Genomic DNA, 23,788 nt, shown 5'->3' with positions numbered 1-23,788 from the left:
GGAGTACTACGCGGTAAATACTGTTGATTTTATTTATATACTTATCATCTGTGAGGAAAGAGAGGTGGAGAGAGAGCTGGTAACATATTTGTAATAGACTAGAAGCTTTCAGGTACTCATTTGCGAGGCTGTACAATCTCAGAAGCAACCGTGCTCTCCAGAGCAAGGAATATATTGACCTGATCTATCCAAGTCAGTTTGTCCCCAACATAAATGGCAAAAAAAGATGCCAGATCTTTCCTAAAACAAAACAAAACAAAACAAACTCCCACAGAATCTATTTTCTATTTCTTCCCCAAGCTTCAGTATGACATAGGTGTTTTCAATCATGAATGAAAGGAGTTCTACATAAGCAAATATTTCCTTTTCCACTGTCAAAGTTCCCACAAAGGAAGAGTACAAATTTTAGTGCACACCTCCAGAAGAGAAAGTGGAGATCAATTTTTCATCCAAGACAACCTAACTCTTAATATTAAGGTGGTTGTTTGGTTTTTGTTTTGTTTTTTAACTGATGAGGGCTTGAGGTCATTTCTAAGTCTTGTTGAAAACATTTTCAGCTTTCATATTTCCTTAGAATTCCTAGCAGCCTTTGTGTGAAATTTCCCCAAAAACAATCCCCAAAAGAGTATTGTTACATCCTAACAGAGACTGCTTACAGCAGACATGTTTATAAAGGTGACTCAGTGAAAGGGGGGAGCCAGTCTGCCAGTACAGAAGTGACTTGTGAGCTTCAACTATTGCTATTTTTATGGTGATTAAAGAAAAGTCTTGGAAATAAAGAGGAGAGTTCAAATCTTGGAACTGGGCAGAATTGTGGTAGACTCCATCATTGCTAACCATGACATGTAACGCACCACTGTTTGGTCTTTCATTTCAGGAAGAACATCATAGCCATGGCAGGAGAGCTCTATGTGATTGTTTAAAAATCTGGGCCTGAGCAGTTTCTTACAACAGGAGACATATACATACAACTCTACATACCAATCTCAGCAGTCTAACCAAAAGAGGACACATATTGAATCTCAAAGTAATCAGCACTGCATTCTACACTTCCCCTCAGAATTACGGGGCTTATAACACACTGTTTTCTCAACCATATAATTTTTGCAACAGATTTAAGTAACAAAAGAACCACTTTAGAGCTTTCCTCTGCACCCACAGTGCCATCTAGTGTATAAAAGCTGAGAACTTTTCCACTCCATCATGCCTGACTTTTATACCACCACATACATCTTTTTGGAAACTCTGGCTCCAGACCCAACTTTAAATCCTATTTATCTGAGTAATTTGCATACATTCACAAAGCTCTGGACTCACAGCTGAATGACAAGTTTCCTCACTTTGGTTTTCCATCATCCCAGCATCCTGCATGTTTTAGGTGTTCAAAAATATTCATTGAATAAATGAAAATCTATACATTTTTGTACAAAGCATCTTCCCCAATGTCTCAAGTTGGCATTCTGCTAGATCCTGAGACAGATATCTTTTAATTATCTGATTCCTCTAATTCCAAGTGACCTGTCAAAACATATATATATATATATATATATATATATATATATATTATCTCGAATGCCCATCCATGGTTGACTAGATTCCAACAAATTGGCAGACAGATGATACGTATTGCAAAGGAGTCTTAATGCTTCTTCATGGTGATTTTCTATTCACCATCTCAGTGGGAAAGACTACTGTAGTTACCTCAAAGTTCACTGCTTATGTTCTAGTAGCCTAGAGATGAATACAGGTTTTGGGAGGCTGGAAGCCTAAATAATTTGGGCAAAGTTCTTCTAGACAAAGAATGTCAAATTACTAAGACAAAGTTAGGCCAGGGCCTTTGATTGGGACCCCTGGAAAGGAAGACCTCTAAAGATTATGCTTCATTAGCTTCAAGGTAAATCCACTTGTGCTTGTATTCAATACCACGTCAAATGATTTCAATGAAACCTAAATTCGTGAATCACATGTTAGAGCTATAAAATCTTTAAGAATCCTCCCATCTCAACCATCTTCATTTTATAGGGGAAGCAAAATAAACAAAATTGTTAGGTCCATCAGGGCCATGTGATGAGACCAGAAGCCAATTCTATCCTACTGGTGCAATTTTAAATGTCCAATTCACTCAAATAATCATTAAACACTCATCTTAAATGTCCTGCTGTTCCTGAAAATCCAGAGATGGCCAGAAATGAACTCCACAAAATTAAAGGTGCTTTAAGATTTTTGTTCAATCTAAGCATAGCCCAATAAGTGTTCAAAACCAATGAGAATGAACAATCTTGTTACTAGTTTCATTGTCCCAGCTACTAAGAAAAAATAAGAAGGTCCACTGATAGACAAATAATAACCTAAAGCAGAAATTCCTACGTAAGAACAGTTTACATTTGGTATCTGTCCTTTTAGTGAAAGAGACACCTGCTGGAACCCTTAGAGCCTTTTTCAACCTTCATGCTATAGGAAAGATCAACAGACCTCCATCTGCCGGACCGTGTTCATTCACATAAAATAATGAGGGAGTGACATGCTACAGCCTGGCAGGCAACCCAGGGCCAGCAGGATGGCAAAACCGCCTGATGGAGGGGGTCACACTGCACTATTAAAGAGAAGAAATCTATGGAATCACCTTCTCCTTAGAATCCTTAAATGTATGAAGGAATCATCTTAAGAGATTGAGTTTTACACAGGAGCTCAAGTGTCTCTTGGAATTCTAGCAAGCCCTCCACTTCTACATAAATAGAAAGGTTATCCGTGTACCTTTCTTGGGACTGTGGCCAACTCCTCCTCTGTCTGCCATTTTTTTATCCCCCAAAGTATGTTGGGGTATCATTACACAGGAGAAGGTACTAGAGCACCAAGGTGGCATACTGAGTTAGAAATCTCCCCCGACTTCCTGCTAGAGAGGCCCCTAGCTGTGTTGCTGGTGCTTGTCAGATCCTTCCTGCGTGCTGCACAGTGGAGATACCCAGGTTTTCCACTGAACACAATTATTGACAAGGGAGGAAATGTGACCACAATTATTGACAGAACCACAATTATTGATGGGACTTTGTCCTGGTTTGGGTTTTAAGGATACCAAAACATAATGCGTGTAATTTGGTCAATTTAAAAAACTGCTGAGACCAGATGAACTATAAATAAAATTAAAATGGCAGAAATAACTGTATCTAAGTAACATTAAGGATATTAATTTAACCTTAACTAAAAATCAGGAAAAGCAAATGCAAAGATTATCAGAGAATACTGATTCATTCTCCCCTCCACCTCACCATAATTTCTAGTCTTTACTTACATTAAGTATACTGTTGTAACTCAAGAAATGTTGTGTAATAATAGTGTCTGTTAAATGGGATATTTTAACATGTTATGAGAAATATAAAAAGTCAATGTGACTATGAAATGCATCATAATTTTGCATTTGTATAATTTTGTTTAAATGCATCATGCTCATGCTGTATTAGCTTTAAAGGCACAGACTACTTTTTTTTTTTTACATAATACAATTAGTCCACAGAGTGAATAAAAGAAGTGAACAGAAAGAAATTAAGCACAAGGACTCGCCTGAAATGACCATAGGACATTTGAAGCTGATACATTTACCCAAGATGGCTTGATTTGGAGCACACCAGGGAATTCACCCTGCCTCGAAAAATTTTCTAGAGAAGCCGTTGAGACCCTAATAACATACTAAGTCCCACAAGTAGGACATTCCTTTTCCCAAATGCAACTTTCGTATTCTCACCCAGCTGACAGACAAACATCAACCAAAAGTTAGACTTTATGTTTAAGGAATCATATAATGCTTTGGAACACTTACCACATCCTTTATATTAAGGTAATCATCAGGTGAAATTACGGTTTTTGGTGACTCATCTTGATATATACATTTAAATTTTCATTCTACACTAAAGACTTACGGATTCCAAATAGGCATCTACATTTATTAAAGGCCAAATTCTTTTCCCGTAGTCTAGGGGCCACCAGCAGCTTCTCTATAGCAGCTGCCACCTGCACATTCCTGGCTGCTTCTTGTCCACAGTCCCCAAAGCAAATATGCCCAACTGTGTCCACTGAAGGGGACTAATTTTAGAAAATAAAATAAAAAGAGGCCACCAATTTGGCCCCAGTAGGGCCCATACATTTTGACTAATCTGGCATGCAGATGCAGTGCAACAAATTCCCCTAATGAACCTAAGAGTAAAACAAAGCCTTTTTCACTCTAACCCCCTTGTGTCCTTGATGTGCCTTCTCTCACAATATGAAGATTCCTAGAAGGCCAGGAATACTACACAATGCAGACAACAAGACACATAACATGGCTTCATCTCATTCTAGCGACAAAGCACCTTGTCTCTTAAGAAGCTGCGGTTGCACCTGGCTTCCGTCTCGCCCCTCAGGGAAGTGTGTTCATATGAATACTCCAAGGTTCAGAAAGAAGTACAGGACTAAGTACCCACTATCCCAACTCCAGTCCCAAACTGGGAGGTCAGCAAGTCCCATCAATTCCTAGCAGCAGCAGGTACCTGGAGCCTCAGGTAGAGGGGAGTTTAACAAATGAGGGTTTATGCTTTAGGGTTCATGTCACGTCCTCCACCAGCTTCCAAGACACTCAAAACACGGTGTCACACGCTGCAGGTCTCAGTTACCCTTCCAGCCTAGAAACCTCTTACACAACTCTATCTCCTAAGTCTACTACAGTGACCTACATACAGTAGGTGCTTAATCAATTGCTCATTTTCATTCTGAACTGAACTAACCTTATTGGAATGGAGTTAATATCTGAGAAGAGAGAAGCTTAAAACCTGGCTGAGCCTTACCAGGAAAGGTAGAGCAAACTAGCAGAAGAGAATTCCCTCAATAACTCAATTAGGTATATCCATTGTGGTAAGAAGAATTAAGTGAAAAGAAAAGTATTCAGGTTTCCATTTCAATTGCTAAACCAAAACATTTGCCCCCCTGGCATCAGGCAGACAAGTTCAAATCTTGGCTCACTCTTTGCTCACTGCATAACCTTGGACAAATGAGCCCCCTTTAAGCCTCGGTTTCTTTCACCTCTAAAATGGGGATAATGAGCCTATCCATAGAGAATTGTTAGGAATATATAAGAAAACAAACGGCTGGAAGATAGCAAATGCACAATAAGTGGTAGCTATTATGAGCCTAGCATTTGAAACTCCAAAGTAAAATCTTAATTAGGGAACAATTTAATTTAAAAAATATTTTTAATTGACATATGTATCACTTACCAATTCCATATTTAGACTTATAATAAGACTTTGTAAATTCATCACAGTCATAAAGGAGCACTTTTCTTCCCCACACATTGATGGTGACTCCTAGGGACAGGTCACTATCTTTGTAAAACTCTTGGTCTATTTTTCCTAGCTAAGAAAGACAAAGGAACATAGCATTGGCACCATGGACCCTCCAAAGAACCAGGAACCCCTTCCCAGAGAAAAAAAGGAAATTAAAGATAAAACTTCAATCTTTAATAACTAAATTTTAAAAATCAAATAAAAAGGCAACCAGTTGATGTTAATATTCTAAAATATTATTTTAGCCCTGTAGTATTATACTTACAAACTGCAATGCATTGCATATATTTATATAGACATTTCAGCATGTTTATTACTGATAAATAGCAGTAAAATGCATACATTTATGTATTCATTGATTTCATTCACAATCTCACAAGAGAAGAGTACGTAACTCGCCCCACTGTTCAGGTTCCAAAAGAGGTCACACTAGAAACAGGTAACAAAATATGAGGTTCCTTCCCTTATATCTATCGAACTGGTAGCTACCCTCTTGGTTCTTTATAAAGTCACCATATGAATTGGGAACTGCTCGATCTGTTACCTGGCCGGGTTGGTAGACTCTAGGTGGGCAATTCTGGAAGACAAAATCAAAACAAGATGTGGTAGGATTTAATCCATTCCCTTTCTTACTATAACCCCAGGGCTGGCATAGAGGTGGCACTCAATGAATATTTGTTGAATGAATGAATAAAACGAATTAACTGATGTTGGCATGCTGTGAATGTCAGGTTTCTCATTATTATTTTGTATTTAGCCTATTTTTCAAAGCCATTCTAAAAACAGGTTTTTCTGGCACCTCCTGGTTGCCTGCTATGCGTATCCCAGGGCTCCCTCTGGGACAAATTGTGCCTCCCCTGCCTCCTAGCAAACGCAGTAGGGCTTCCAGCAGTGGGCTCAGAGAATCTGGGAAAGCCTCTCGGTGAGGACTGAATGGCCAGCAGTTATTTGCCTCAGAAATTAGCATTATGGTAACCTTTCCATATGCGCTAAGAAGACACCTTATCCAAATAAGAAAGAAAATATAACATAGAGCTTTTGAAGAAGCCTTTATGTTTTTAAGTGTCCTTATAGGTGTTTACAGGTCCTCAGATGGCATTTTTTTTGTTTTGTTTTGTTTTACTATGTTATGACATTTTAAAGATGGGGAAATAAGCTGAAAGAGGTTAAGTGATTTGCCCAAGGTAACACGGCTATTAAGGGGCAGACTCACAACTCTAATCCAGGTCTGGGCTGTTTCTGCTGCACCCAAATTACATGAGCTCTCAAATGGCCATAAATATTTGTAGAAATCAATCTGACAACTCTTGTTAATATTAAATAAAATCGAAAAGTCGTCACTGCCACTAGCTAGTGGCTAGTTGGTGACTAGTTGCTACATTCAGAAAAGGCACTTTGGTTTGTAAACTTGCATGTGCATGTTTGTGAGTGCATGTGTACATGCACGTAGCTGCACGTGTATAAGTGTGTGTTTGTATTCACAACCCAGACCAAACCATGGGCTCTCTTCAGTAGTCTGCAGTGCCCTGTCCAAAGCCACAAGCAATTCTTTTACTAAGGAGTCATTTAGTTTCATAAAACTGGATGTGAACTCAATGATGAATAGGTGCTTTCTCTTACATTTGACTTTTTTCCTTTACTTGCCTTAACTTCAATGTTCCAACTCTAATTGATCATATTCTCTGTGTTTCTTTCACAGATGTATATTAACAGAGAGCATAAAATGGAAGTTTTCTGAACACCTGAACTAGTGCATGGTTACTATCATCACATAGTCGTAACACACAACATTCCGAACAGTAACTAGTCTTTTGACCCACAAGCAAATTCAGAAGGTGGTTGTGTCCACTGCTCACCTTGGGCAGCTTACTCCTCCGGAGGAACATTGTGACAGTATCTCGGCCTGAGTTGGGTGGAAGCAGTTCTTTGATTTCAACAGTATCGTCACACAAGAAGTAATGCAGGATGAGTTCTCTACGGTCTCCAAACATCGAGACTGAGTCATCCCACAGGCAGAAGAAACGCAAAACCTTGCCATGATACTGGTAGAACTGTTTTGGGGTGTTGAGGGATTTGTAGGGACGTAAGGGCTCTACGTGTTCTACAGCCTGCAAATGGAGAAAATGTCAATAATAGTTGCAGGGTTTGCATAATCACTTCTAAGATACACACAATCAAGTGACAAATATATAAAGATATATTTTTGGTCAGGCACGGTGGCTGATGCCTGTAATTCCAGCATTTTGGGAGGACAAGGAGGGAAAACTGCTTGAGTTCAGGAGTTCAAGACCAGCCTGTGCAACATGGCAAAAACACAACTCTTAAAAAAAATAATAATAATTGCCAGGTGTGGTGTCACACGCCTGTAGTCCCAGCTACTTGGGAGGCTGAGATGGGAGAATTGCTTGACCCCAGGAGGTCAAGGCTGCAGTGCGCCATGTTCACACCACTGCACTACAGTCTGGTCAACAGAGTGAGACTCCATTTCAGAGGAAAAAAAGAAAGAAAACAAAAAAGATATATTTTTCTACAGATTATTCTGTGATTTTGTTTTTAATTTCAACTATGACATAGATACATATGCACCTATAACCAGTTTTAACCTTAACAATTGGTCGGGCACGGTGGCTCACGCCTGTAATCCCAGCACTTTGGGAGGCCGAGGTCAGGATATGGAGACCATCTGGCTAACACGGTGAAAAACCTTGTCTCTACTAAAAATACAAAAAATTAGCCGGGAGTGGTGGCAGGCACCTGTAGTCCCAGCTACTCGGGAGGCTGAGGCAGGAGAATGGTATGAACCCAGGAGGTGGAGCTCGCAGTGAGCAGAGATCGTGCCACTGCACTCCAGCCTGGGCGACAGAGTGATACTCAATCACAAAAAAAAAAAAAAAAAAAAAAAAAAAAAAAAAGAATAGAGACAAACAAGTATGAGGAAGTTTTTCATATAAACATTAATACACTAAACTATACTTCTGGCCAGGTGGGGTGGCTCACACCTGTAATCTCAGCACCTTGGGAAGCCACAGTTGGGTCGATCACTTGAGGCCAGGAGTTTGAGACCAGCCTGGCCGTCTCTACTAAAAATACAAAAAAGTTCAGCCAGGTCCGGTGGCAGGTGCCAGTAATCCCAGCTACTCAGGAGGCTGAGGCAGGAGGATCCCTTGAACCTGGGAGGCAGAGGTTGCAGTGAGCCGAGATTGTGTCACTGCACTCCAGCCTGGGCAACAGAGCAATACTCTGTCCAAAAAAAGAAAAAAAAAAAAAAAGATTAAAAAAAGAAAAAAACTATACTTCTTTAATATTTTTTAAAACTGACTTTTCAAGAAGATTTAAAATTCTTATTTAAGAACAGACAAAACTAATCTATGGTGACAGAAATAAGAACAGTAATTGCCTCTGGGTAGGGAATTTGACCAGAAAGGGGGAGAAAGGAACTTTCTGAGGTGGTAAAAATATTCTACATCTCGATTTTTGTGTTGGTTACTCAACTGCACACATTTTACAAAACTTGTTGACCTATACACTTAAGATTTATGTTTGACTCTATGTTAATTGACTCTATCTCAACCAAAAACATAATTTGTCTTTTCACTGGGAAATTCATATGTGTACATACTTCTTACTCATTCAAAGATTTTTGTGAAGGTAAAAGGGAAGAAATATATTCACTGTTTTATTTTAGCTCAAAAGGCTTTAGGTATCAAGGATAAGAATGCCCCGGAGAAACAGGAGCACAGCAAATGGAGAAGGTCTTAAGGTCTGCAGAGCCTCTGCCTCAGCTGTCCTCTGTCCCAGGAACCACTAGTTCCAGAGTCTTCTTGATGCAACTCTTCCCTCTATTTGCACTTTCGCAGCCCTGTCATGGAGTAAAACTGCCCCCATTTCATCTGATGTAACCAAATAGGACTGTTATATAAGGAAGTGCACACTGACAAGGGAGATGTTATCCCAAATCAGGTTATACAATCTTTTTGTAAATTCTCGAAATTTCTATCTGTCGAAGGCAGTCTTAACCCAAGACAGTGGGGAGACATGATGGCTTTCCAAAGACTCTTCAGTCTTATCCCTGATATTTAAATGAAATTATGGGACCACTATTTCAATCGATTGAAAAATGTTTCTTTGGCATTATGAGGCTTCTAAGAAAAGCATTATTGATAATATACCATTGGGATTCTTTTCGGTCTAAGTTAAATTGTTTAATTTTAACTTTACAATTCAAGACAGCAAATGCTGCAGAAATAAATGTATGAAAGTCAACATAGAAGCCTCTTATTAAACTCCTAATTTCCCAAAGATTTCTATATTTATTGAAGAATCTTCTCCGGAATAAATGCTAAAATGATGTCCCCACTCTGAAAGGAAATTATTTAAAACATTTCTTGGCTGTTCTTGGTATTTATTCTCAATTCCTGGCACAAAAGATCTTTTCCTGGAGGTGGCTGGCAAGATGGCCGAATAGGAACAGCTCTGGTCTGCAGCTCCCAGGAAGATCAATGCAGAAGGAGGGTGATTTCTGCATTTCCAACTGAGGTATCCGGCTCATCTCACTGGGACTGGTTAGACAGTAGGTGCAGCCCATGGAGGGCGAGCTGAAGCAGGGTAGGGCATCGCCTCACCCTGGAAGTGCAAGGGGTCAGGGAACTCCCTCCCCTAGCCAAGGCAAGCCGTGAGGGACGGTGTGGTGAGGAATAGCGTACTCTGGCCCAGATACTATGCTTTTCCCATGGTCTTTGCAACCCTCAGACCAGGAGATTCCCTCGGGTGCCTACACCACCAGGGCCCTAGGTTTCAAGCACAAAACTGGGCAGCTGTTTGGGCAGACACCAAGCTAGCTGCAGGAGTTTTTTTCATACCCCAGTGGTGCCTGGAACACCAGTGAGACAGAACTGCTCACTCCCCTGGAAAAGAGGTGGAAGCCAGGGAGCCAAGTGGTCTAGCTCAGTGGATCCCCCCAGCAAGCTAAGACCAATGGCTTGAAATTCTCGCTGCCGGCACAGCAGTCTGAAGTCGATTTGGGACGCTGCAGCTTGGTGGGGGAGGGGCGTCCCCCATTACTGAGGCTTGTTTAGGCGGTTTTCCCCTCACAGTGTAAACAAAGCCGCCAGGAACTTGTAACTGGGCGGAGTCCACCACAGCTCAGCAATGATTTTGTAGCCAGACTACCTCTCTAGATTCCTCCTCTCTGGGTAAGCCATCTCTGAAAGAAAGGCAGCAGCCCCAGTCACAGGCTTATAGATAAAACTCCCATCTTCCTGGGACACAGCACATGGGGGAAGGGGTGGCTGTGGGCACAGCTTCGGCAGACTTAAACGTTCCTCCTGCCAGCTCTAAAGAGAGCAGCAGACCTCCCGGCACAGTGCTCGAGCTCTGCTAAAGGACAGATTGCCTCCTCAAGTGGGTCCCTGACCCCTGTGCCTCCTGCTAGGAGACACCTCCCAACAGGGGTTGACAGACACCTCTTAAAGGAGACCTCCGGCTGGCATCTGGAGGGTGCCCCTCTGGGATGAAGCTTCCAGAGGAAGAAACAGGCAGCAATCTTTGCTGTTGTGCAGCCTCTGCTGGTGATACCCAGGCAAACAAGGTCTGGATTGGACCTCCAGCAAACTCCAGCAGACCTGCAGCAGAGAAGCCTGACTATTAGAAGGAAAACTAACAAACAAAAAGGAATAGCATCAACATCAACAAAAAGGATGTCCAAACGAAAACTCCATCTGAAGGTCACCAACAGCAAAGACCAAAGGTAGATAAATCCACAAAGATGAAGAAAAACCAGCACAAAAAGGCTGAAAAATTCCCAAAACCAGAACACCTCTTCTCCTCCAAAGGATCACAACTCCTCACCAGCAAGAGAACAAAACTGCATGAAGAATGAGTTTGATGAATTGACAGAAGTAGACTTCAGAAGGTGGGTAATAACAAACTCCTCTGAGCTAAAGGAGCATGTTCTAACCCAATGCAAGGAAGCTAAGAACCTTGAAAAAACGTTAGAGGAATTGCTAACTAGAATAACCAGTTTAGAGAAGAACATAAATGACCTGATGGAGCTGAAAAACACAGCACAAGAACTTTGTGAAGCATACACAAATATCAATAGCTGAATCGATTAAGTGGAAGAAAGGATATCAGAGATGGAAGATCAACTTAATGAAATAAAGCGTGAAGACAAGATTAGAAAAGAATGAAAAGGAACAAACAAAGCCTCCAAGAAATACGGGACTATGTGAAAAGACCAAATGTATGTTTGATTGGCGTACCTGAAAGTGATAGGGAGAATGGAACCAAGTTGGAAAACACACTTCAGGATATTGTCCAGGAGAACGTCCCCAACCTAGCAAGACAGGCAAACATTCAAATTTAGGAAATACAGAGGACACCACAAAGATACTCCTCAAGAAGAGCAACTCCAAGACACATAATTGTCAGATTCACCAAAGTTGAAATGAAGGAAAAAGTGTCAAGGGCAGCCAGAGAGAAAGGTCAGGTTACCCACAAAGGTAAGCCCATCAGACTAAGAACTGATCTCTCGGCAGAAACTCTACAAGCCAGAAGAGAGTGGGGGCCAATGTTCAACATTCTTAAAGAAAAGAATTTTCAACCCAGAATTTCATATCCAGCCAAACTAAGCTTCATAAGCAAGAGGGAAATAAAATCCTTTACAGATTAGCAAATGCTGAAAGATTTTGTCATCACCAGGCCGGCCTTACAAGAGCTCCTGAAGGAAGCACTGAACGTGGAAAGGAAAAACCAGTACCAACCGCTGCAAAAACATACCAAATTGTAAAGACCATTGACACTATGAAGAAACTGCATCAATTAATGGACAAAATAACCAGCTAGCATCATAATGACAGTATCAAATTCACACACAACAATATTAACCTTAAATGTAAACAGGCTAAATGTCCCAATTAAAAGACACAGACTGGCAAATTGGATAGAGTCAAGACACAACAGTGTGCTGTATTCAGGAGACCCATCTCACATGCAAAGACACATATAGGCTCAAAATAAGGGAAGGAAGGAAGATTTACCAAGCAAATAGAAAGCAAAAAAAGCAGGGGTTTCTATCCTAGTCTCTGATAAAACAGACTTTAAACCAACAAAGATCAAAAAAGACAAAGAAGGGCATTTCATAATGGTAAAGAGATCAATGCAACAAGAAGAGCCAACTATCCTAAATATATATGCACCCAATACAGGAGCACCCAGATTCATAAAGCAAGTCCTTAGAGACCTACAGAGAGATTTAGACTCCCACGCAATAATAATGAGAGACTTTAACACCCCACTGTCAATATCAGACAGATCAACAAGACAGAAAATTAACAAGGATATTCAGGACTTGAACTCAGCTCTGGACCAAGCGGACCTAATAGACATCTACAGAACTCTCCACCCCAAATCAACACAGTATACGTTCTTCTCAGCACCACATCACATTTATTCTAAAGTTGACCACATAATTGGAAGTAAAACACTCCTCAGAAAATGCAAAAGAACAGAAATCACAACAAACAGTCTCTCAGATCACAGAGCAATCAACTTAGAACTCAGGATTAAGAAACTCACTCAAAACCGCACAACTGCATGGAAACTGAACAACCCGCTCCTGAATGACTACTGGGTAAATAACAAAATTAAGGCAGAAATAAGTAAGTTCTTTGAAACAAATGACAACAAAGACACAATATACCAGAATCTCTGGGACACAACTAAAGCAGTGTTTACAGGCAAATTTATAAGCACTAAATGCCCACAGGAGAAAGTGAGAAAGATCTAAAATCAACACACTAACATCACAATTAAAAGAACTAGAGAAGCAAGAGCAAACAAATTCAAAAGCTAGAAGGAGGCAAAAAATAACTAAGATCAGAGTGGAACTGAAGGAGATAGAGACATGAAAAACCCTTTAAAAAAAAAATCAATGAATCCAGGAGGTGGTTTTTTGAAAAGATCAACAAAATAGACTGGCAGCCAGACTAATAAGGAGAAAAAGTGAGAAGAATCAAATGAACACAATAAAAAACGATAAACAGGATATCACCACTGATCCCACAGAAATACCAGCTACCATCAGAGAATAGTATAAACACCTCTACACAGATAAACCAGAAAATCTAGAAGAAATAGATAAATTCGTGGACACATACACCCAAGACTAACCCAGGAAGAAGTCAAATCCCTGAATAGACCAATAACAAGTTCTGAAATTGAGGCAGTAATTAATAGCCTACCAACCAAAAACAGCCCAGGACCAGATGGATTCACAGCCAGATTCTACCAGAGGTACAAAGAGAAGCTGGTACCATTCCTTCTGAAACTATTCCAAACAATAGAAAAAGAGGCATTCCTCCCTAACTCATTTTAGGAGGCCAGTATCATCCTGATACCAAAACCTGGCAGAGACACAACAACAACAACAAAAAAAAAAAAAAAAAAAAAAAAAGGAAATTTCAGGCCAATATCCCCGATGAAGATCGATGCGAAAATCCTGAATGAAATACTGGCAAACTGAATCCAGCAGCACATGAAAAAGCTTATCCACAAAGATCAAGTCAGCTTCATCCCTGGGATGCAAGGCTGGTTTGACATACGCAAATCAATAAATGTAATCCATCACATAAACAGAACCAGTGACAAAAATCACATGATTATCTCAATAGATGCAGAAAAGGCCTTCAATAAAATTCAACACCCCTTCATGCTAAAAACTCTCCATAAACTAGGTATTGATGGAACGTATCTCAAAATAGTAAGAGCTATTTATGACAAACCCACAGCCAATATCATACTGAATGGGCAAAAGCTGGAAGAATTCCCTTTGAAAACTGGCACAAGAAACGGATGTCCCCTCTCACCACTCCTATTCAACATAGTATTGGAAGTTCTGGCCAGGGCAATCAGGCAAGAGAAAGAAATGAAGGGTATTCAAATAGGAAGAGAGGAACTCAAATTGTCTGTGTTTGCAGATGACATGATTGTATATTTAGAAAACCCCATCATCTCAGCCCAAAATCTCCTTAAGCTGATAAGCAACTTCAGCAAAGTCTCAGGACACAAAATCAATGTGCAAAAATCACAAGCATTCCTATACACCAATAATAGAGAGCCAAATCATGAGTGAACTCCCATTCACAACTGCTACAAAGAGAATAAAATACCTAGGAATGTTATTCCTTATAAGGGATGTGAAGGACCTCTTCAGAACTACAAACCACTGCTCAAGGAAATAAGGGAAGACACAAATGGAAGAACATTCCATGCTCATAGATAGAAGAATCAATACCATAAAAAGATTCAATGCCATCTCCATGAAGCTACCATTGACTTTCTTCGCAGAATTAGAAAAAACTACTTTAAATTTCATATGGAACCAAAAAAGAGCTCATATAGCAAAGACAATCCTAAGCAAAAAGAACAAAGCTGGAGGCATCACACTACCTGACTTCAAACTATACTACAAGTTTACAGTAACCAAAACAGCATGGTACTGGTACCAAAACAGAGATATAGACCAATGGAACAGAAGAGAGGCCTCAGAAATAACACCACATATCTACAACCATCTGATCTTTGACAAACCTGACAAAAACAAGCAATGAGGAAAGGATTACCTATTTAATGAATGGTGTTGGGAAAACTGGCTAGTCATATGCAGAAAACTGAAACTGGACCCCTTCCTTACACCTTATATAAAAATTAATTCAAGATGGACTAAAGACTTAAACATAAGACCTAAAATCATAAAAACTCTAAAGAAAACCTAGGCAATACCATTCAGGACATAGGCATGGGCAAAGACTTCATGACTAAAATACCAAAAGCAATGGCAACAAAAGCCAAAATTGACAAATGGGATCTATTTAAACTAATGAGCTTCTGCACAGCAAAAGAAACTATCATCAGAGTAAACAGGCTACCTACAGAATGGAAGAAAATTTTTGCAATCTATCCAACTGACAAGGGGCTAATATCCAGAATCTACAAGGAACTTAAATTTACAAAAAAAAAAAAAAATCAAAAAGAGGACAAAGGATGTGAATGGACACTTCTCAAAACAAGACATTTATGCAGCCAAGAAACATATGAAAAAAAGCTCATCATCACTGGTAATTAGAGAAATGCAAATCAAAACCACAATGAGATACCATCTCATGCCACTTAGAATGGCCATCATTGGGACGCTGAGGCAGCTGGATCACGAGGTCAGGAGTTCAATGCCAACCTGGCCAAGATGGTGAAACCCTGTCTCTACTAAAAATATTTTTAAAAAAAATTAGCCAGGTGTGGTGGCAGGCCCCTGTAATCCCAGCTACTCAGGAGGCTGAGGCAGAGAATTGCTTGAACCTGGGAAGAGGAGTTTGCAGTGAGCCAAGATCGCGCCACTGTACTACAGCCTGGTCAACAGAGTGAGACTCCATTTCAAAAAAATAAAGAATGGCAATCATTAAAAAGCCAGGAAACAACAGATGCTGGAGAGGATGTGGAGAAATAGGAATGCTTTTACACTGTTGGTGGGAGTGTAAATTAGTTTAACCATTGTGGAACACAATGTGGCAATTCCTTAAGGATCTAGAACCAGAAATACCATTTGACCCAGCAATCCCATTACTGGGTATATACCCAAAGGATTATAAATCATCCTACTATAAAGACACATGCACACGTGTGTTTACTGCAGCACTATTCACAATAGCAAAGACTTGGAACCAATGCAAATGCTCATCAATGATAGACTGGATAAAGAAAATGTGGCACATACACACCATGGGATACTATGCAGTCATAAAAAAGGATGAGTTCATGTCCTTTGCAGGGACATGGATGAAGTTGGAAACCAGCATTCTCAGCAAACTAACACAGGAACAGAAAACAAAACACTGCATGTTCTCACTCATAAATGGGAGTTGAACAATGAGAACACATGGACACAGGGAGGGGAACATCACACACCAGGGCCTGTCAGGGGGTGGGGGGGATAGGGGAGAGACAGCATTAGCAGAAATACCTAAAGTAAATGATGGGTTGATGGGTGCAGAAAACCACCATGGCACGTGTATACCTACGTAACAAACCTGCACATTCTGCACATGTCACAGAACTTAAAGTATAATTTTAAATATATATATATATTTTTGTCTTCATAAACCTATGAAATCCCACAGTGCTCTGTGCGTTTTCATATAATCCATCATTATTCACAATCACTATCATGTAACAACTGTTAGTGAATGAGTGCAGCCATATGCAAAAGGGTGGCAATTCATTTGGATCCATTTCCTTCAAGTTCTCTCTGCTGGTTCTAAATTCTTTCTATTTATCTAGACTCTTTCATCCAGGGCATTTGGAAAAAATAAAACTGAATCCAAACCAAAAAAAATCCCTTTGTACGTCAATATACAGGCATTTCACCTTAGATATTCCAGGATCAACAATATATATATTTCTCCAGAGGGTTGTAGGCCTACAACAACATTAAAGAATAATTCTGCTGGGGCCGGGAGGCAGGAATAGATGAATGATCCTACAAGTGGCTTTTAAAAAGAGATCAAAACAGAATCATAAGCGAATTTTGTTCTAAATTTTGTTACCTCTGCAAGGAAATGAATTATAAGTTTTAAAACAATAAAAATCAGACAAAACTCATCTATAGGGATAGAAATGAGAACAGCAGTTGTCTGTGGTGTGGAGTGGGATTGATTCAAAAAACACATGAGGGGACTTTCTGGGGGAAGAGAATTGCTCTACATCTCAATCCGGGGGTAGGTTATAGGGGTACGTGTATTTGTTAAGACTCATCCAACTGTACACTTAATTTCTGTGTATTTTACTGTATGTAATCACACTTCAATAGAAAAGGAAAAAGGAAACAAGTGACAATGATGGAAATCAGGGTAAGAGTCAAGACATTTGCGATCCAGTCCCAGCAAGGAGATTAGCTGGGTGTTGTCACCTTCCACCCCTTTGAGTGTTCAAATTCTTCTGGAAAACAAAATTTGGGCCCAGGGACTGTTTAAAAAATAGGAAGACAAAAATAATACTAAAAATATTGAGTCTTTACTCCCTTACACTAGCTGGGGTCAGACCTTGTACATAAACATCCTTTCCTAAAGGGGGTATACCAGAATCATGGTCCTCCTTATTCTTCCAGAGCATCTTGGCATCCAGTGCCACCCTAAGAGGACCTGGAATTTCCTAGGAGGAAGAAAAAATGTGTACCCAAGGCTTGGTTCACTAAATCACCAGTATAGAAGCAAAGATCTTTCTAGCCAGAGTTAGGCAACTAAAATGCAAAAACACAAGCCAAGGAAATGTGGATACAACTCATGTACCATCAGTGACCACTAAGTCAATTGTGGGTGCCTAGAAACTGTCTCACCTGTGCAGTTCACTGAAGACTCCTACTGCCTGAAAGAGAGAGTCTCTACAAAGAGAATTGGGGTGAGGCAGTGAGGAAGTCATTCTTGCTCTGTGGCTAACACTCAGCCTTCCCTCTAGTCCAAAGAAGAACAAAACAACTGGAATAACTATGGCTCTAAAAGCTCTTTCACATCTGCAACAGGAGTACAAACACCCTTTACTGACTTTCCAAAGGGATTTTTATTTTGAAGACAAGAACTCAATGAACGTCAATTCCTTACCTCTCTCCGAATCTTCATGTAAGGATCTTCTGGACGTTGTACTGGGGGATTCACTTTGACCCCTATTTTCCTCAAAAAGTTTCTTGTGAATGTATCACAGTCATAAATCTTGAATTTCCAGCCATAGAAGACAACCTCTGTGCCGACATTAAAATGATACACAGTATAAAACTGATCGTCATCAGGAGGCGGAAGAGTAATCCGATGACGCCGGATAAAAGTCCCTATGGCATGAAAGAAAATACAACTGTTTTATTGTGTGGCTAACAAGTAAGAAGATACAGCACATTCACTAACAACCCTGAATACATTCCCCCAACAGAAAACTGGGCAAAGGACTTGTTCTAGGAAGCAGCATTAGTACATTCCAACTCTGAGGGAGTCAGAAGGAGCTGAGATTTCTGAAGTTCAGAGCTCTGTGGCCAGCCTTGCATGTGGTTACAGTTGCCTAAGTGGTGGTTGGGAAGTATTTTAATAAACCATAAAGACTGGTGTGAGGATGGGGGATGAAGGACAGGGGACATAGGCAGAATGATGAAAAATACCAGATGCTGCCATCACGTCTTTTCCTAGAACAAGCCTGCTCACATTCAGCCACCAGCAAGAACTCAATGTAAGCACACTCAACAGGCATTAGGACAACAATGCAGAGTGCTCACAAAAATGTGTACTCATGGCTCAGAAAAAAAAAAAAAAAAAGCCAGTAAGCTTTGGAATGATAGGTGCCAACATTGACTTAGAAGTTTCAGTAAGGATGAATGACTTTTGGCTGCTGTGAAGTTTCATGGAATCTTCTTTCCTCTATCAACCTATTTTTCCTCCTCCTTCCTCTATAACCTCTGTCCACCTCCACCCAAGCACTACCTCAAGTGAGGGTTATCAGAGGCTTCATAGTTCTAGCCAGTGCTCTGGGCCAAAAGCTCTAGATCTCATCCCATCTTCTACTTCCAACCCTGATGCCCATTCATTTCTCCTCTTGAGAATATGTTCCCAGGGTCCCCACGTATATCCAAAAGAGTGGTCAGCCACTGGAGGTAAAAGGGTTCCTTGCCTACATGAGTGTACCAACTATACCACACCATACCAGCCAAGTTACCCAAATATTGCTGCAATCTGTTGTTAAGGATTGTTTAGGGGGCAGGCACGATGGCTCACACCTGTAATCCCACCACTTTTGGAGGCCAAAGCAGGCAGACTGCTTGAGCCCAAGAGTTCGAGACCAGGCTGGGCAACATGGCAAAACCTATCTCTACAAAAGAAAAAAAATTAATTAAAAAAAATTAGCTGGATATGGTGGTGCCAACACGTGGTCCCAGCTACTCGGGAGGCTGAAAGGTAGGAGGATTACTTGAGTCCAGGAGGTCGAGGCTAAAGTAAGCCATGATCACACTATTGTACTCTAACTTGGGCAACAGAGTGAGGCCCTGTCTCAAAAAAAAGAAAAGAAAAGAAAACAAAAAAAGAATTTTTCAAGGTTTGAGATTTTATCCTACTTGCAAGATGACAAGTTAGCCTTCCATAGTTTCATGAATGCTGGTAGAAGACAGGAGGTGCCTTGGTCAGAGATAAAAGGCAGTTTATTAATCAACAGCAGTAAGAATAGCCTGAATATTAGCATTTCTTTTTACAGTTTCCTAAGCCCCAATTCCCACAGGATGACACAGTAAGGGCCAGGTAACATTTGTACATGCAGTGGGTCACATTACAGGAGAGTAACCCTTAGCTTAGGGAACCCAAATCTTCTATAATTAGCATTAAGCATCCCTGCTCTTTATCTCCAAGGGAGCTACTATCTTTATTAGACTTTATTCTGGAAGGAGACACTAAGCCTCTATCTTCCAAGGCTATAAGCAAACCTATACTTTGCTCCAGAGGGAGAGACTATTTTTGTCTTCCACAGCTACTTGCTATATAAATATCCTTGAAGAGATAGTCCAGAACAAAGAGAAGTCAGTGCCTCTGCTTGCAAGATACAGAAACGCATGATACCCATGGAGAATTGTCTCTCAACATCTGTAACTGACTTGGGCCTGAGAATCTACTCCAAGAACAAAGAGAAAAGGAAAGCAGAACTGTGGATCTAATGATTCAATAAAAATTGGCTTGTGGGAACTCTGCATGGAGGTATTTTAATATAAAGATGTCAACCTATCTTCTCTGTATTTTATATAGCACTGAAAATGGTGCCTTTTCTCAAAGTCTAGAGACACTTAGAAATTAGTCATTGCTTATTCATTATGGAATATTTAATGAATATCTTTATGTGCCAGGAATTGTGTTGGGCTCTCTTCCATTATTCTACTTATCATCTTTTCACTCTGTTGAGAGGAAATTACCTAAAATCATTTTCAGCTTCTTTTCTTTGCAGCAATTTTTAATTACTTGGTGCATTAAATTAAAATAATAAAAGTATAAAATTAGAACTGGCCTAGAATATTTTTGAATTTACTACATAAAAGATGATATAATTTTACTGCAAAAAAATTATAGTTCAATTATCCTTTAATTCATAGCACTGAAAACAGTATGCAAATTATTTAATCATTCAAGATTAGACATTTAGAACAAATTGCATACTTAAACATGTATAAAAGGATAGGCATTTCAGGTATTTTCAGGAACCATTATATACTACTTTAAAAATACTTATATTGTGACAGGTTTTTAAAATATATAAGAATTATTCAACAGTCAGAAGCTTCTTCAAAAATTCCATCTATCTTGCATTTTTACTTCATTATAGAAACTCAAATAAGCAAGTTAGTGATGATTTTTGTTCCATAAGACTTTGAATAGGAGTCCTATATTTTTCTAGGTGGGAAAAACTTGCCCACCCACTGGGCTTTTAAGTAATACTAATCACAATCATCATCATAGCCCTAGGATAAACTTTCACTTACACTGTCTCATTTAATCCTCAATAATTCTATAAGGCAGATAATACATGAAATATGAATATTCAGTTTAAGGATGAGAAAACCAAAGCTCAGAGAGGTTAAATGCCATTCCCAAGGTCATGCCCTAATGAATGGCAGTAAAAGACCTTGAAGTTGGGCTTTCAGACTCTAACTAAATACCATTACTTTCCATAGTTTGCACTGAGCTGTATCTCACTGTACTGCAGCTACATATTACTTGAGGAGAAAGAGCCCTAGGCATAACAGGATGCAAATGGATAAAAGAGCTACCAGCCACCATGAAAAGAAAAGAGAGATGAAGCTGCTCTTCGGAAAGAAAAGCCTCTCTCCTCTAAGGGGAAAGTTCCAGAGATGCCCACCCACTGCTATGGCAATGCACCCTGCAGGGCCTGCCCACCTGCTGACTTGCCTCTCCCAGGAGCCTGCAGATCTCAAGCCCCCCAACTCTTCCTTCTCTTAGCCTCTACACTTCTCTCACTAGATGCTTCTCAGAAAAGGCCATGGAAGTTCTTCTTGATGACAAAAAAGAATCCTGAACACCCATGAGTTAGAGAGAAAAGGCAGGTCTAACACTAACAGTAAGGTTTTGATAACCAAAAATCTAACGTCACAATTCCATATTAATCAGAAAACCAACGTGGGCCATTTGAAATCTACAGTTGCACATGAGAGCTTTCAACAACATATTCATAGGATTTCTCAACTGTGTCCTTTGAGACTTAAAATTTCTAATTATCAGAATTTGTATGTTTTTAGTCTTCCACAATAAATGGCAGAAACTCCATCAGCAGGAATTTGTTTTGGGATATCGAAGAAATGGGCAGGATACCATGTCTTTGGCCCACATTGAAGAGCAGGTGAAATCATCAAGGTAGATAAAGATATTGTTACAAAACAAAAAAACAACTAAAGCACCGTATTTGCCCTTTAAATTTTCAGATGTTTATCTTAACTGCCCAATAAAGACTATTGGGACACATGTTCAGCTTTTCCTCATCGTCATGTTTTACATTTCTCTTCCTTTGTAAAAGCCCTGCTATCTGGCTATACTCTTTAAGCTTTAACTTTCTAACATTTCCCTGTGGTTTAGATCAAAGTGACCATATATCCATTTATGTTTCATTTTTTTTTTCTGAATGCTTTTTTACGATAGCATTCCTCCCTCCTTACACAAGAATGATTTTCAAGTACATCATTATGACTATCTTCAGCTTGCCTTTGGAATCTGCCTATGTGAGATTTGAAATCAAGAGTCTGAATTGAAAAGTCTTAATAAAAGCCTTTCCAAAATTCTAAAAAGCTACATTTCATATTTCTTCTTGGATAGTTTAATAAAACTAAGATGAACTGGACAGGGGCCAGTGAGCTATAGGATTATGAGCTTTCATTTGAAAGACAATAACAATAATGCAAGTCACTAACCCAGGCCTGGGGTGTCCTGTGACCTCCAGTCTATCGTTTGTGCAAGTTTGGTGTCATGGTGGGAAAGTAATCAGAAAATAAGCAGAGCTTAGTGAGCGAATATCAGAACAAAATATTTAGATGAAAACCTGTAAGAAATCTTTTCTTTTTGCTACAGCAATACTATTACATAATCAAATACACATAAGTAAAACAGATGTCCACAGAAATTATAAATTATAAATTCTTTGTTCTTAAATAATCTTCGACCACTTTTGAATGCATTCTTGCCAATCTTCAAAAACTGCCTTATATGTTTTTTTTTTTATTATTATTATACTTTAGGGTTTTAGGGTACATGTGCACAATGTGCAGGTTTGTTACATATGTATCCATGTGCCATGTTGATTTCCTGCACCCATTAACTCGTCATTTAGCATTATGTGTATCTCCTAATGCTGTCCCTCCCCCTTCCCCCCACCCCACAACAGTCCCCGGAGTGTGATGATCCCCTTCCTGTGTCCATGAGTTCTCATTGTTCAATTCCCACCTATGAGTGAGAACATGCGGTGTTTGGTTTTTGTCCTTGCGATAGTTTACTGAGAATGATGTTTTCCAGTTTCATCCATGTCCCTACAAAGGACATGAACTCATCATTTTTTATGGCTGCATAGTATTCCATGGTGTATATGTGCCACATTTTCTTAATCCAGTCTATCGTTGTTGGACATTTGGGTTGGTTCCAACTCTTTGCTATTGTGAATAGTGCCGCAATAAACATACGTGTGCATGTGTCTTTATAGCAGCATGATTTATAGTCCTTTGGGTATATATCCAGTAATGGGATGGCTGGGTCAAATGGTATTTCTAGTTCGAGATCCCTGAAGAATCGCCACACTGACTTCCACAATGGTTGAACTACTTTACAGTCCACCAACAGTGTAAAAGTGTTCCTATTTCTCACATCCTCTCCAGCACCTGTTGTTTCCTGATTTTTTAATGATGGTCATTCTAACTGGTGTGAGATGGTATCTCACTTGGTTTTGATTGCATTTCTCTGATGGCCAGTGATGATGAGCATTTCTTCATGTTTTTTGGCTGCATAATGTCTTCTTTTGAGAAGTGTCTGTTCATTCCTTGCCCACTTTTGATGGGTTGTTTTTTTCTTGTAAATGTTTGAGTTCATTGTAGATTCTGGATATTAGCCCTTTGTCAGATGAGTAGTTGCAAAAAATTGTCTCCCATTCTGTAGTTGCCTGTTCACTCTGATGATAGTTTCTTTTGCTGTGCAGAAGCTCTTTAGTTTAATGAGATCCCATTTGTCGATTTTGGCTTTTGTTGCCATTGCTTTTGGTGTTTAGACATAAGTCCTTGCCCACGCCTATGTCCTGAATGGTATTGCCTAGGTTTTCTTGTAGGATTTTAATGGTTTTAGGTCTAACATGTAAGTCTTTAATCCATCTTGAATTAATTTTTGTATAAGGTGTAAGGAAGGGATCCAGTTTCAGCT

The 23,788-nt window shown here is 39.7% G+C and overlaps 1 protein-coding gene across 1 annotated transcript in view; it reads right to left on the bottom strand.

Moving 5' to 3' along the window:
- The window catches only part of LOC100597632 (EF-hand domain-containing family member C2), a 189,040-nt gene that overhangs the window by 120,867 nt on the left and 44,385 nt on the right, over window positions 1–23,788 (bottom strand). The gene's annotated exons all lie outside the window — the stretch shown is intronic.

The sequence above is a fragment of the Nomascus leucogenys genome, chromosome 14, assembly GCF_006542625.1.
Source record: "Nomascus leucogenys isolate Asia chromosome 14, Asia_NLE_v1, whole genome shotgun sequence".
In the NCBI taxonomy this organism is placed as follows: Eukaryota; Metazoa; Chordata; class Mammalia; order Primates; family Hylobatidae; genus Nomascus; species Nomascus leucogenys.
The sequence above is the reverse complement of the archived record's forward strand: the minus strand, read 5'-3'. Positions and strand labels throughout refer to the sequence as shown.